This window comes from Pleurodeles waltl, chromosome 1_1 (genome assembly GCF_031143425.1).
Source record: "Pleurodeles waltl isolate 20211129_DDA chromosome 1_1, aPleWal1.hap1.20221129, whole genome shotgun sequence".
Classification (NCBI taxonomy): Eukaryota; Metazoa; Chordata; class Amphibia; order Caudata; family Salamandridae; genus Pleurodeles; species Pleurodeles waltl.
This window is the reverse complement of record NC_090436.1, coordinates 457,296,974-457,310,756: the sequence shown is the minus strand read 5'-3', so window position 1 is coordinate 457,310,756 and position 13,783 is coordinate 457,296,974.

Below are 13,783 nucleotides of genomic sequence, written 5' to 3'. Positions count from 1 at the left end.
AACGGATGTGTGAGGGCTTTTGCTTCTAACAATAGGGTTACCCTGTGTCGTCTTTTTCTTTCTCCCTTTTGGAACAGTGTACCTTTTGCACATGTAGATTATAGACAGGAGGCTGTACACTGGACCATTAATCTCGCTATCCCAATTCGTTGAAGTATAACTTGAGATTTGTCAGAGTCATTTCAGTTTCTTTGGGCCAAAAACGTTCTCTTTCCTGTATGTGATTGTCAGAAGGAACTAGCTTCTTGTGATGGACAGTTTCACATTCATCAGTCATTTTTTACACTTTCACAACATTGGCTAGGTTGCACCAGTGCCCTCCACTGACTGTAATGACATTCCCACAATTTTTTTCTACTTTAACAGGGCTACTGAATTTACTTTTCTCTTTCTGCACATGTACTGAAGACTTGATATAAATTAAATCATCAACCTTTACAGTGACTCATCTCTTTTGCTCCGAGATTGTGACAGAAAATTAGCCCTGCTGTTCTTACCACTTGGAATGTGAACCACATCAAATTGACATTGTATCAACTTGGTGGATAGCCTAAAGATCTGGGTGTGCAACACTTACTTCCAAGCCCACCCAGAATGTATATCAAGGACCTGTGGTCAGTATGTAACTTGAACTGTCTTCCCCACACATATTTGTGAAATTTCTCTATAGCCCACCAGCGGGCCAACAGCTATCTTTTTTATTACAGAGTATTGCAAATCTCCTTCATGGAGCACTCGTCATGCAAAAGCTACAGTGCTTTCATTCTCACCATCCTTTTGTGTGCCAATAGCACCCAAATCTACTTTGCTAGCATCTAAGATGAGGCAACACAGCAAACTCTGATCAAATGTTTTGAGGGCTTTACTTTGGCTCAACAACAATTTAATGTGATGAAAAGCCATAGAACATTTAGAACACCACTCAAACTTGAACCTTTTTTTTTAGAATGTTGCTATAGGGCCAAACTATAAACTCAAAATTGAGAATAAAATGAGAATAAAACTCACACATTCCAAGAAAGGATTTAACTCCTACCTTGTCAGATGGAGCAGGGGCATCTACAATCGAGTCCACCAACGCAGTCTGGGGGTCCAGGTCCATCCTTTGAGATGATGGGTCCCAAATATTCTACTTCTCTGCATAAAAACTTGCACTTTTCTTTTATTAACACCACTTCATGCTAATCAAAAACTTCCCACACCCTTTCTAGAATGACATTGTGGGCAACCATATCTTTAGCACATATTAAGGCATCATACTGGAGGACTAATACTCCCTGTATCACCTTCATCAAGTTGTCCATTCATGGATGCGTCATTTGCTAAGAGATGACCATAGTTGTTCCTCATGGGCTTTTCTAATTATGCTATGTCTCATGGAATGTGGAAGAATTAACTTGTCAGATCTTAGAAGCAGACCATCCTCAACTGAAATTTCATTAACCACCTTTCTGTATGGTTGCAGCAAAGGAGACAAAACTTCCTCCATAGGCCAACCACTCTTAACCAAGACCTGTTGTAGGACAATGTCATTTTTCACCCCTTTTGCTCATTCGTCTTCAGAACAGACTTTCAATTCAGGTCAAGCCAAACACCATCCGACAAAATTGGAAAGTACCAATAGGTGAAATAAAAGCAGTGAGGTGCCTTGAATCGGGATCAGAAGCCAAATCAAGTTTTGAACACTCAGTGGCCCCAGCCGTGCAAGCAAACAAATCATAAATTTTAGGCAGTAGATGAAAATCCACTCATATGTCCTTATTGAGAGCCCTAAGATCCACACATACTCTCAACAGACCAAACCTCTTGCATATTACAACTAAGGGGGATAGCCAAAGTGAAGATTCTGTTGGTTCGATCATACCCTTCTCACACAACATAGGGGGTGATTCTGTGACCGCCGGGCCAGGGTCGGCGGGAGCACCGCCAACAGGCTGGCGGTGCCCCGCAGGGCATTCTGACCGCGGTGGTTTGGCCGCGGTCAGAAAGGGAAAACCGGCGGTCTCCCGCTGGTTTTCCACTGCCCTATTGAATCCTCCATGCTGCGCCGCCATGGGGATTCTGACACCTCATACCGCCATCCTGTTCCTGGCGGTTCTCCCGCCAGGAACAGGATGGCGGTATGGGGTGTCGCGGGGCCCCTGGGGGCCCCTGCAGTGCCCATGCCAATGGCATGGGCACTGCAGGGGCCCCCGTAAGAGGGCCCCAAAAAGAATTTCAGTGTCTGCTTTGCAGACACTGAAATTCGCGACGGGTGCAACTGCACCCGTCGCACCTTCCCACTCCGCCGGCTCAATTCTGAGCCGGCGTCCTCGTGGGAAGGGTTTTTTGCACTGGGCTGGCGGGCGGCCTTTTGGCGGTCGCCCGCCAGCCCAGTGCAAAAGCCAAAATACCCTCAGCGGTCTTTCGACCGCGGAGCGGTATTTTGGAGGGGGGAAGTCTGGCGGGCGGCCTCCGCCGCCCGCCAGACTCAGAATGACCCCCATAGTGAGTTATTTTTCAAGATCTTCTCTGATGCTGAAAGTTACTCCTCTGAGCTTGTGTTTCACAGGGATAGCTTTTTCATTCACCTTGATTCTGTGTTTGAATCCTTTAATTTTGCCCAAATCCTCTCCATACACAGACGGAAACGTCTTGCTCCATTCTAAGGCCACTTCATCACATTCAACAACAAGGACTTGTTTTTGGCTCCCAGCTTGAATATCATCCCAAATAATCATTGATGAAACCAACCACAAATAGTAAGATGCTTGACCGCCACATATATACTTTTCCCTTGATCCTCCTCCCTTTGAACTCCATTACATCTTCAATGTAGCTTACAAGGTCAATCTTGCTTCCTTCCTATGAAACAGGAAAACGATCGGGAGGCATCAAAGGTCTATCACCCCAAGCATCTATGAACAACTGCTAAGTAATCATGGTGATCTTAGCCCCTGAATCCACTAGTAGTTTGAAAACTGCCTCGCCTACCAGACACATAGCTATGGAATCAACACAAAGGGAAGGGTCGCCCAGTTTGGGTTCATCACTCTTGAACTCATCATCTATTGCGAGAATTTGAGCCAACATTTCGCATAACTCAGGTTCAGATTCATCATCATCCAAATCAACCACACATGCAATAGCTCTCTTGTTGTTCTTTTTTCTTCAAACGTTTCCAAACTTGCCAACTTTTTTGGAGAAGGTACATGTGTCATTGGTTGCTTGGCATCTATTCCCTCTGACATTCGGTGGATTGCCACACCAGAAACATATATTCATACTTCCTGACAATGAGCAATGCTCTCTCTTACTTTTAGATATATCAATTCTCTTACTATGATTTGCAAATTTGAGAGGCATCCCTGTTGAAGCTCTTACCACACTGACTGCCTCAACAGGTTTGTCCTCCAGTTCTTTTACAGTAATCCGGGAAATCTCAATGCTTTTTGCTACCTTGATGGTTTCATCCAGAACTGGATTACCCATGGACAACAGTTTCTGTCGAATTTGTCCTTGCAGCGACAACAACTTTGATCTATAATGAGCTGGTCTGTGAAATTGTCAAACTGAATTTCAGATATTAATCTATGTAATACAGAAATGTAATTGGCAAAATCCTCCTCAGAACCTTGCTTATGTTAAAAAAACATATGTGTTAAAACCATCAGACTAGATTGTTTGTCAAAACGCAGTCTGAGCTTCTTTACAGCTCTTGTGTATTCATCAAGATCTTCCGTTTTTCTTTCACCAACTGTGGTAGATGTTTGAAAACAGATCTACCCTCAAAACACAAGGAATAAAGCAATAGACATTTATTTCTTTCAGCTCTGAATCTTGATGCTCCATTGGTCCACAAATATGTATAAAAAACATCAAACCATACACCCCATCTGACCAGTGGTTCTCCTAGCGTGTCCAAAAATGAAGGCGATGGTGTAACTGTGTGCATTATAAAAATTGTAAGGATGAATATGTGATGTACTGTAAGAACATCTGAGAACCATGAAGCGAGCCCCTGAGAAAACTCCCTATAAGTTCCTTATAATGATACACAATTGGATATACTCTGTAAGCAGAGAACCAGTTTGCATTGCTGTAAAGAAGATACAGTAAAACAAATTCCTTTTGTGACTGGTGTGTGCATCACCTAAAAGGAGCACGCACAACTCCAGTGAAACAGTATGTTAAAACGTATATGTATCAATTCAGTAAATTCAAAATTACAAATCCTTCATGCTTGTGTGTGCATCACAGTTGGAAACACACAAAATTTGCCACACAAAAATATATTTCATCAAGGGTGAATAGATGACGTTTCTGTTAAAGTTAAATAAACTTACAGCTCCATTTGAGTAGTGTGCACATCACAGATGGGATTACACATCGTTATTGCAGATATGAAAACACACTTCCTGCTACCTTACTTAAAAGTCATGTGCACTTCACAGGTATAGGCGCAAGAAGTTGTGTGCGCATCACAGATAGAAGCGTAGGCATCTTGACACGGTAGTTACTTCTTGGTAAAAAAAAATATTACTCATGAAAAGTATTGTACATGGAAAGTGTAACATCGCTATGTCTCATTAATTCTTGTAATTCAACCGCACTTGAATAATAAAATTCCATGGAGTGCTGCACATATTTTCTTTTACTTAGAATATACTTCTAAAATGGCCACCTGACGGTATGACAAACAACGTGAGCAAATGACAAAAATGTTACAGCTGGTTTTCATTAAAATGGCCACCTGACGTTGCGACAAACAGCGTCCCCATAGAGATTTGCGCAAATATGTTTACTCCCAAGATGGCTGTAATGTAAACTAGTAGCGGCCCACCTTCCTCGCAGAGTGTACATATCCGATACATAACATGGATGAGACGTCTGCCGAACATAGAGGTCAAAAAACAAAATGGGCTGCTAGAAGGATACAGGAGATCAGAAGCGATATGGCTCCCACCATGTAGCTCCATTCGTCGCCACCAATTTTGTAGTAACCAGAGTCATGGGACTGGTCAATAGAAGGTAAGTTTATTTCCATTTATAGCTACACGGAGGATGGACATGCAGGAGCTCCTCTGCTGCCAGCCACAGATCAACTGTCAGTCCTCATTATTCTAAACATTCTACATTTTCTACATCATGACATTGTACTAATGTAAGAATCACTATATAACTGTGAGTAAGTTAGGTATTACAAGCAGGATAGGCTGCAGGCCCATTAGTATGGACAGGAAGTGCTCTGAATGTTATGGGCCAAACACAGGGTACGACAGCAGCCCACTTAAAATGATCCTGGTACCCAAGAAACACACCTCTGGTGAGAGCACACAGGCTTCAAAGTAAGACAAAGGATAGCAGAAGTAATTGTGAGGCCTTCCTTTTATTTGCACATAGTTAACACTTGTTTTTATCATTCAGTCAGCAGATTCAGGTATGATACAAGACGGCTCTGTTTATTTGGGAAGGTCTCATCATAAGGTATTCCACCTTTATCCTAGGTCACCAGAAAGGAAGGATGGCTTTATTGAGAGCCCAATACCCGGCAATTGAAAACATGGATAAAATAAAGGAACTGCACCGGTGTGATAATCACTGATGGAGATATTGTGATAAATCAATTAACAAAGGGGTAACATTCATGGCTTGTCAGCCATAGATATGTGAATGATTTCTTTGAACTTAGAGAAATATTGTGGTCTCGATGTGAGCGCTAAAATACAAATATATGGAGAAAATACGTTGGTGTATGGCAATTGATAAGCATTGCTATAGCAAATTTTGTTTTTTTCCAAAGATAAAAATGCATAGATCAACAAGGGTTTTCAAAAGCTGGACTTCACAGCAAACAGTTCATTTTCTTGAAGCGTTCAAATAACCTGAGAGAGAGGAAATTGCACCATGTGTTTCTAGTGACAAAAGTTAAAATATGTTTTGCATATTATCAAAGGGACTTAATTAAAACTTACCAGGCACGATGTAATTAAATTCTACAAGGATTGTGAAACCACTGCCCCTTAAATAATGTTTTGTGCTTTACGGACGTGTAATGCACAAAGCATACTCTTTCTTTAAAAGACAATGTTTCATATTTTCATTTCCTGAAAACATATGAATAATAGCATGTATTTCTTTTTCATCAGCTTTTTAGAAGTGGGTTTAACCACTGGTTCCTAGCCTCTCTTAATAGTGGTTCAACCAATACATTCTGTTCTAATTTATTAAAACCACTAGAGACAAACATATGAAAAATTTGGTAGAAAAAACATAAGCAAAGACTGTGGCTGAAGGAAACCATACACAAGTGGTTTGGGTTTTCAGTGCTCTCCACCCTCTTTTACATTGTGAAGTTTACTGTTTCCTTACTTAGACAATTCCCATTGTCGTAACATATTCCTTAAGTAAAACAGTGGACATCCCAAGTAATGTAACTGAAGTGGACCATAGTGTACGTATTGTTATATTTAAGTAAATATTTCTATTAACAGCTGTTTTGTTTCCTTTATAACTTTGGCATCATTTGAAAATCTGCACAAAACCTTAACTTAAGTGTGGATCAGTTAAAGATGAGTGTAAATAATGGGTGTTGGGGTTCACTATTTCCAATTTGATCTCCTCATTGCTCTGTGAAAGAAACTGGGCTGGACGGAATTAACGTGAAAGTAGAACATCAATCAATGAAATGTCTTTGGCTGGTTTGGTTTAAATTCATTCAGTAGTTTTTAGAGATATTAGTGTTGAAAAACTGTTTTGTGGGGGCATAAAGATGTTAAATGAAAGAGATATCTGGACCGTCAATCTACTTGTGCATCCAATTAAAAGAATAAAGTCGCCCCCATTGGACTGAGGAGCTTAGGTCCCCGTTGTTCAGTGTGGATTTTCAAATATAGCTAAGGGTTCTCAAATAGGCCTCGCTCTGACTGGATGACTGTCACAGAAAATGTTCTGTTGCAGACACCATTGCCCATCAAGGTGCACTGAGCACTGTGTTGGAAAAAATGAAAAAGGGCACAAGATGCAGGATGAGTCTACCCTCACCTCCAGGCCCATGTGAGTACATGGGTCTCCAAAGAGAGCATCATGACATTAAAATTAATAGTAAAAAACTATATTATCAGGAAATGTGTGAATCCTGTGTTGGATTCACACATCCCAGGCCTACCCCCTAATGAGTCCTGCAGTCCTTTGGGGCAACTCAGGATTTTAAAAATCTGGCATGCGATTTGCAAATAATACTACAATCATAGAAATCTCTTTCAAAGCGATAAAGGTAATGCAATCTTATCTATGAGATTATTTACAACATTAATAAATAGATTTTAAATAAGCACGTTTTACTCACTTTGTTCACCCTGATGGTAAATGGCACCCTTTCTCCCTTTCTATTTTTATCCACCATTGATTCTTTGTATTGTTGACAAATTTGTCTTCAAGAATTATATATATAATAATGAATTTTTACCAAATACTTAGCATAGTGTAAAATACCGTCAGCATGCTTGTGTTTATAATTAAAAAAAAAAAACAACCTTGCAAAGTCAATAATGAATGTATGTGATTTGTTCATCCAAGACAATGTATTTGCCCACATTCATGTGCAAGTTTCCTTAAACCTAATCCAAGTAGATAATGTTTTGTTTGTCTGTTATTCAAAGCTGTTTGTGTACCCATGTGGAGTTGAGTCCTATGTAGCTGAAGGTTGCCATTCACACTGGGCAGGCAAACTCATACTACATTCCTGAGCATCATCCTTCACTCTACTTTGGTATTCATGCCTTAATAGTAAAGACATATGGCCTTTCCACAGGGTCTCTCACCTTCTAAAAAGAGGTTTGACAGTGTTGATGTGTGACATACGATGAACCCTTCAGTCATTGCTGCAATGTTTGCTATCAGACTCCCCTTTTCCTATAATGTTTCTTTGGGAATATTGCTGAACCCATTCCTGGGGGTATGAATAGCATTTCCCAAATACCCATGACCAATGCCTTAGGCTCCCTATATGCTGTTCTGCTAGACAGCCGACTCTGACTACTGTCTTCCCACCACTCTACCTATGATACCTCCCCAGCTTGTCAAATACACTGATCTCTAGCTGTCTGTGGCAAGTTCTGCTCACATGTTTTTGACCCAACCCACAGGATTCTAACTCCTACCCAACACTGTTAAACAGTCCACGCTGCCTACAAAATAATAATTCCTTTCTGGCTGGGTTTTTACCTAGCTCCAGACTCAAGCCAACAAGTAGCTTGACCTTACACCTGCCTAACTTTTTCTTTCTAGGTACCTGAAAATCAGGTCCTATGAAGCTAATACGAATTACTTGATGTCCTCCCAATAGCCCCGCCTCATGTTTGTTCTTCTTCACTTCTTCTAATCTGTATTTATTTCTAGTGCTAACTCCCTCATTACATAAAAGCTAATACATTGCTTGTTATTAGATGGATTGATTTTTTAAGTCCAGCCATTTTCCTGTTTTGCCCTTCTACCCTTACAGTCCTTTATGTTGTATATCATCTATTTCTGTTGCTCTTATCAGTCATACCTCCTTAGCCGCCATATTTGAACAGGATTTTGTTAATAAGAGTCTAATACATAGCATAACATCAATTGTTCTCCATTCACTGCCTATTGTTGCTTTCGCTTTTTTCAAGCATAATTGTCGCCTTTCAGATAACTGCCCTTATTTAAATCTAGCATTTATTTTATTAACATGATTTTAATGTGCACATATTTTGCTCATTTTCAGGTCTTAATTTGTACATAGAATGCTCAAGTAATATCATTTTGTAATCATGTATCTTTCCATTTACACAGTTACCTGCTGAACATCACTTTTCATGATTCTGCCTCCACTGTTGGATTACTAATGCTTCTCTTCTCTGCTTATGATTAGGCTTCCATTGCACACTTGCATACAGTTATTATTACACTATCACCCTTCCAGATATACTGGGTTTTCTCAATTGGACCTGAAGTTTCAAAGGGCTCGATTTAGAGTTTGGTGGACAGTGTACCCAGTTGTAAATGCCCTATTTAAAGTAGACGGCAAACTGTTTTATTTTCCTGTCCCTCATCACCAAGTAAAAGCTGGCAATGAGGGATAGGGAAAAATAATTTACAAAACAATTAGAACTGTCAGGGTTTAGGGGTGATTAATTTGTTGTTTTTGAGAAACAAACTCCCACAGTTGAAGTTTGTTTCTTAAAAACAAAAACGTATGAAAATGGTGAAGGCCCATCCGGATTATGGGGTCATCTTTATCATAGTAGTGATGATCTTGAACCTCATCGCATTATGCCCACTTTCCAAATGACTCTGCTAATTTGGAAACTGACTCATCTTTAAAGATGCAACAAACGCAAGGAAACGTTTCAACACCTACAGTATGGCATTTTGACGGTACTGTACTTTGCTGTATTTCTGGATATGGCTTAACATAATACCTTTCACATAAGTGGGCAGGCCTGCCCAACAGTACCAACATTACGCGTAAGTAGCAATTTACCTCTAGCTGTAAAGTTTGCCATCAGCCCTGTGCTGCACCATTTTGGTGCATGAGGTAGGTGGGGTAGTTCTCACATTCTGCCTTTGCTGTGCCCCGTTCACACGCTGAAGCAACCATGGAGTTCCTCTTCAAAGATTGCCCCCATGCATTGCTCTTCTTGCATACTGTTCATGCGCTGTAGCTGCTACAGAGTTCCTCTCTACTACTTTGTTCTCCTAGATGCTACTCCAATGCATGTCGACGTCCTGCTGTGACATCACTAGGCGCTCCTGTTTTTCTATTGGCCGCATCATCTCCCAAGTTGCTACTCAGTGCTGCCAGGGACTCTCCTCTATGTGGTGACACTACTCGTCAATTTCATCAATAGACCGCATCATCTCCCTGGACGATACTCAGTACTGCCCGGGGGTGAGAATGTAAGCTACGCAGATGCAACAGAGAAATTGTCTTTCTTCTTTCCTCGAAGTGGGAATTATATAAATTTGTGCCATCATATGCCAGCTGAACACACAACTTGAATTCTTTGTTAAAGAAAGTGTGAGGTTAAATTGGTCTCCTCCATATGATCTTGTATTCCAAGATGAAAAGTCCGGTTTGAACAATGCCCTGTCTTTGCAGAGTTCTGATGTCAGAGGCCTTTCAGTTTTAGTTACTGTCGCTTGAACTAAAGGTATGGGTACAGTGCTCAAACAGACAAAGGATGGTATGGAAAGGACCATCAAGTTTATTTCCAGGAGTTTGGTGGAGCCTGAAAACAGATATTTTGTAATTGAGCACTTTTCACTTTGCATCTACTGGGCCATTAAATACTTGAGACGTTTCTCTGGGGACTGTATTTGATGTAAGGACAGATCATAAGTCCCTCAAAGATGTGTTTTGTTTGAAGAATTTGGATGAGATATCCAGCCATATTTGTGCATGAGTTGTGGCCTTCCAGGATTATGTCTTCAAAGTGAAGTACATTCCTGGGGCATAAAACAAAGCTGTTTGCCACACTCGGATTCAGAGGAAAATAATGAATCTGCGGTGAAGGCTATATAATTGGTTACCTGATTACCTGGTTTGTGAGGTCACTGATGGTGACTGTTGTCAGTGAATCTGAATGGAAATTTCTGATGAGAGAAGACACAGTGTTAAAGGAATCAATCAGATTTATCAGTAAAGGGTGGAGCTCTAGAAAGGGTGTGAGCACAGGTGGTTTGAAGTTTTGGAACATGAAAGATGAGCTGTCTGAAAGGGATGGTTTAGTCTGGAGGGATGCTGGATTGGTTCCTCCTAATAAGATAAGAGGAAAGCTCATCCAGTTGTGACACTTAGAAATATATAAAACTAAAGAGATGATCAGGTTGTATTTTTGGTGGCCACGAGTAGACTCCCAAGTTGAGAGGAGTGTTCGGGAGTGCATGGCGTCCTGTGCGGACAAGGTCTATAAAACAAGAGTCCAACCGATACTAGTGAGAGATGCTCCTGAAAGAGTGTGGGAGGAGTTAGCTTTAGACATCTTAGGGCCAGTCACAGGCAGGACTGGTCAGCCCTATGTATTAGTATTGATTGATATGTTCTCACACTGGCCAGAAGTTTGCATCACACACAATATAGAGACAGGGAGTGTGATCGCCTTTCTCCGAGATGTCTTTAGCAGAGAAGATATCCAGACTATAGCTTACTGGACTTTGGTGTACAGTTGATGTCTAAAGAAATAGAGGAATTTTTTAACACAAGACGTTTTCTCTCTCTATCATCTAGAGAGAAATGGGATGGTAGAGAGATTCAATAGACTTTTAGAGGAATCTAGACATATTTCTAAAACACAAAACAAGGATTTGATGGAAAACGTATATGAAAGAATTGAAGTTTACCAGTAAAACCTCATTCATTTACAGGACGATTGCCCTTTGAATTATTCAGGGGGAGGGTACCTAACACAATGGTGAAACCATTGTGGATGATGGGTAAGTCTTCCACAAATGTACTACCTGATAATGGTGTTTGGAAATGATCACAAGAAAAGGTTCAGTAGAGAAAACAAACCATTGATATGAGAAAAGCTGTTAAGCACTCTAAAGTAAAAGTGGGAAACTTCCACAAATAAAATGGACCTTCAAAGTTTTCCTCCCCATTTTTCGCTGTTAAGGTGTTTCCGAATTCTGTTAAACATGAAGACAACTGCTTTTGGAATTTGAAAAGAATTAAGGTGAAAACGTTCCTGTGCAATTGATGAGAATGTTTGTACTGATGTGTGTACTGACCCTGGGCCAAGACGTAGTGGATGTGTTGTGGTTCCACATAGGCTTGTAAAAGGGTATGTTTGAGCAATCGTCCTGTGTTTTTCAACTGTGCACCAATAAAATTATTTTATATTCTATTTTTTAAAAATCAAACGGGGGAAGATGCACAGTATCTTGAAATTAAAGATTCAGCCAATGCTTAGTGTTTAAAATCTTTCTTTAAACTTAGAATGTAGATCTTATTGTTAGAGTACAATACCCTGTCAGTTGATAGCTGGCTGGTGTGGTGGCTGGGACATTTCCTATGTATGGCTTTATCCTAATAAACTGCACATTTGAAGATACCTCATCATATGCGGCCATATTTACCATAGTCTAACACTAGTCTTTTCTGTCCCCAGACAAGCCGGGACCAGGGCAGGGAGGCAGGAATTTCCAAACAGTTCTTAGGCTGGAAACTTCCAGAACCTTTTCCTACTTCAAGGTGGGCACCAGGTGTAAATAGTGGACCCTCAGACCTAACTTTTCAGTACACCTCTGGACCTGTGGAAGACTCAGAAGGCTCACTGTGCTCCTCTGCAAGAAGGACTACTTATCTGCTGCCCTCCTGCCTAGGTGTGAAGGATGGGACTTGCATCTTGAACCCAGGATCACCAGACTTACTCCAAAGGTTAGTTGGCTGGCAGAACCGAAGCAACGTGATGCAATGCCTCGCAGTCCTGCATTAGAACCTCTGCAGTGAGCTGCATTCCCAATGCAGGACCCCACAGCTCCTCAGAACTGACACTGCTCGATGCATCCTCAATGGAGGCCCATGCATCATAGCCCTGCAGCTCCTTGGAAATGCCCCTGCATGATGCATTCTCGACACAGGACCTCACACTGCAACCCCACAGCTCCTAAGATCTACTGCTGCGTCACACATTCTTGACATTGGGCCTCACATCCTCCCCTGAGAGACGCACCCTTGAAGCATGACCTCTCAATGCTCCACAACCCAAATTTAAGGTATTGTATTCAGAGGGTCTAACTGGGTCCATGTATCTGGCCCATGCTCCATCGTGGTCTGCCTGAACATGTGACTGAGGACCTGATTTAGAATTTGGCAGAGAGGGGTTACTCCGTTACAAATGTGACAGATATCCCATTCACCATTTTGCAATCCTGTTATAGCCTATGTGTCAACACCAGGGCAGTGCGCACTCTATTGGCGACTAGAATGCAAAAACCCAGCACTCTCAAAACAACATAATTTATGCATTGTGCTGATATGTTGTTGTTTAACCTTTTGCATTGCAGAGTTTAATCCTGAAGACTTATTTTTAATGTGTTTACAAATACTGCTCATTTGCAATGTATTGCTGCAGGATTTCAGAGTGTGTTAGGGTGTGGTCCCTTTCCAGGGCCTTCCAGAGACTTTTCCTGCAGCATGCCTGGGTGTGGTTGTGGGCTGGGCCAAGATTCTATAAAAGGGAGCCAGCCCAGCTCTAAGTGCTCACTATTCAGAGGTCCCAGTGCAGAGCAGCAGCTACTTCCTCAGCTCCTGTCCTGGTGGCCTATTTGATCTTCCAGGCCTCTGCCCTTCATTCTTCATTGATGATCCTTGTTACGGGCGGTAAGACAGTGGTTTGTATGGTGGCTTGCGAATCGGCAAGACGTGTGATTCGTTTCATGATGATTTGACTTTGTTATTCATTGCGCGCTGCCATTTCTTGAAATTTACATGGTGGCTTAAGAATCGACAAAAGACGCGCGATTCGTTTCATGATGATTTGACTTTGTTATTCATTGCGCGCTACCATTTCTTGACATTTACATGGTGGCTTAAGAATCGGCAAAAGACGCGGGATTCGTTTCATGGGGCTTTAATCTTGTTATTCATTGCGTGCTGTTATTTCTTGGCATTTACATCATGGCTTTCGAATCGGCAAGACGCGCGATTGGTTTAATGGTGATTTAACCTTGATATTCATTGCATGCTACCATTTCTTGACATTTTACATGGTGGCACTCGAATCGGCAAGACGCACGATTCTCTCTTCGAGCTTAATTCATGTTGTTC